Consider the following 3,055-nt stretch of genomic DNA (forward strand, 5'->3'; position numbering starts at 1 on the left):
CTGGGGGGCGGCTTCCTTCCTTTTAGGAGGTCGGGAGGCCTTTTCGCTTTTGTTCCTTCCCCAGACGTGGGTGCCTAGGGGGGGGGGGGGGGGCAGGAACAAAGTCTGGTCGCTTTTGAGCAACCTCTTGTCGCCTGAGGGCCGCCTCTTTCCTGACAGAACAAGTCAGGCTCCAGGCGTGATGCCCCTTGGCACAGTTGGGACATTTGGCTGTTGTATCCCTCTTTTCTTCTTTGTAGGCCTTAAGGCATACCTCTGTGTTGTGTGCCTTGCTACAGACACCACATTTAGGCTTGGCTGTACAGTTAACCTGGTGGTGATCGTATTTCTGGCACTTGAAACACCGAAGTGGTTCAGGCACATACGTTCGAAGGTTTTAGGTGCCCTAGTTACCCAGATCAAAGGTAGTGGTTGGGGAAGTCTTCCCCTTCGACATTCGGGAAGCCTGCACGACCGGTGGGTATGAAGCGATCAGCTCCATATCGTACGAGACTGAGAAGGCAAGTAGCACCATCTTGGTTCTCTTTTCCTCGGGATTTAGTGGGGAAAGACTCACTTTCCTCCCATCTGCTCGCTCCTTCGTTTCCCGGAGGAAATTCAAGGTAGCTTGATCTTTGGGCATTATGATCATGCCCTGATCTCGGGCGACCCGGATCGACAGACGGATTTTCCGTTGCAGTTCCAATGCCCTGACCAATTGGTAGGCATTGTCGAAGCCTTCGGGTTTAGCTGGCACTTTGAACTGGGCGAAGCGTTTAGGGGGTCCCGACTCTTCATCAGAGTCAGTCTCCGGCCTCGGACGCTTCGGCCCGCCCTTTCGGCTTTCGGGTTTGTTTGTGGGGGCAGCAGCTGATACGGCTGGTTCAGCCTGCTCTCCCCTCTCAGTCGGGGAGGCCGTCTGAGAACTCAGGGGCCTCCCTGGCTTAGCTGTTGGCCTAGAGGGGCCAGCTCGAGAGTCATTTTTTTGACGATTCGGTGGACAGACCCATTGGCTTTGGTCTTGTCCACCTTAGCAGCTGGTGGGACAGTATCATCCTGTGCATGGGGTTTTCTTTTGCCACCAGAAGGCACATATGGCTTCATGGTGACTGCCGTGGTCCGGGCCTTGCGCGGTTCGTCAACTTTTTGTTCAGTCTGTGGGGGGTGTTTGTTTGAATTTTCCATGTAATGGTAAGTGCTTCATTCTCTCACGCCCCCACCCACCACGGAGTCCAACAAGGGGAAGCTGAGTGTCAGAACCAGTGTCTAACAGCAACAGGAGTGATGAGAGGATATACACAGCCAATAGCCATTGTGACGGCGCTCACGGACCATTGTGAGTGCCAATGGCGGCATGACTGCTTGACTCTAGCCTCTCGGGGGAGACCAGCCGATTGAACGTGACCGGGCCGGGATCAAGCCGCCTGTCTTGCTGGAATAGAGGACCAAAGAGGCGTGTTGCTAGCCGCAGGGCGTACTCGTTCACGGCATCGCTCAACCTCCAGGACTCCCGTCTCCACAGCGCACAAGGCTGCCACGCACGGCAAACGCGTGGGTAGGTGTAAACCCCTGGGGAGAGACCAGAGGGGATGCCCTTCCACCTACGAGACATCATTGATTGGAGCCCTTTTGCTCAGCCCTCTGAAGCAGCCACCCAAAGGTTGCTTCACCTCAGTGAGGGAGGGAGCTCTTACACTTTTCCCAGGAGGTTCCTCTTATTCCTCTGAAACAACCACCCAAAGGTTGTTTCACCACAGTGAGGAAGGAGGGGACCTGTACTTTTTCAAAGTGAATCCCTCTTCCCTCTGAAACAGCCTCCCAAAGGCTGTTTTACCACAGTGAGGGAAGAGGAGCACTTTTACCAGGCAGTTCCCTTCATCCCTCTGAAGCAACCACCCAATGCCGCGTTGCCTTTCCTCCCTCTGTTTTATAGCCCCTCCTCTCCCTTTCCTCTTCAGACCTGAGGATGGAATCCAGGTGGATTCCGAAACTGTTGTCTCACTTTCAATAAATCTAGTTTTTATATTGTGTTTTTGTCTACCATATATATACATATATATATATATATATATATATATATATATATACATATATATATATATATATATATATATATATATATATATATATATGTATATATATACATATATATATATATATATATATATATATATATGTATATATATACATATATATATATATATATATATATATATATATATATACACACTACACTGTGTGTGTATATATATATTTTATTTATTTATTTATTTATTAATTCATTTTTTGACCTACAAGCACCTACAAGGCCACTTCTCAATCCCGCTTTAGTCTTGCTGTGACCTATCCCTGTCGAGCCATTATTTACTGCTTCTCGCGCTGCTCCTTACTCTGTGGCAGGCAGATGCTCCTTTCTGACAATGCATCTCCTGCAGCAGCTGCTGCCGAGGCGCCCTCCCTTGCAGGCCGCGACAGGTGAGGACTCTCTTCACTCTAACAGGTTACAGCGTATGTGCGAATGTATATAGTATACTTTCCCTTATAAACTGGCATATGCACTGGGATATTTGCATATATCCATAAACATTTACATGGCTCATCTCTTCTTACTTGCAGCCCTATGGACGAAATCCTACTTGTTACCTTTTTGCGCTGAATAATTCGCAGGCAATGATATATATATATATATATATATATATATATATATATATATATATATATATACATTACAAATGAAATACTTAAAGTGATATTTCGATATCTCCCCAGAACCTACAACTTTCCTCCTCCTCCTCCTCCTCTTCCGCCTAACTCTCTCCTCCACCATTTCCTTCACCTTCTACTCCTACCTGTCTCTTCCTTTTTCTCCTATTCCTCTCCTCCTCTACCTCTCCCTTCCTCCTCCACCTCCTCCTTCCCCTCCTCCTCCTCTTACTACTACTACCACCTCTCTCCTCCTCCTACCTCTCTCCTTCTTCTCCTCTTCCTCCTCTTCCTCCACCTACTTCTCCTCCTCTTCCTCCTTCATCTCCTCCTACCTCTCTCTGTCCCCTTCTCCCTCTTCTCCCTCTCTCCT

This window comes from Penaeus chinensis, chromosome 11 (genome assembly GCF_019202785.1).
Source record: "Penaeus chinensis breed Huanghai No. 1 chromosome 11, ASM1920278v2, whole genome shotgun sequence".
Taxonomy (NCBI): Eukaryota; Metazoa; Arthropoda; class Malacostraca; order Decapoda; family Penaeidae; genus Penaeus; species Penaeus chinensis.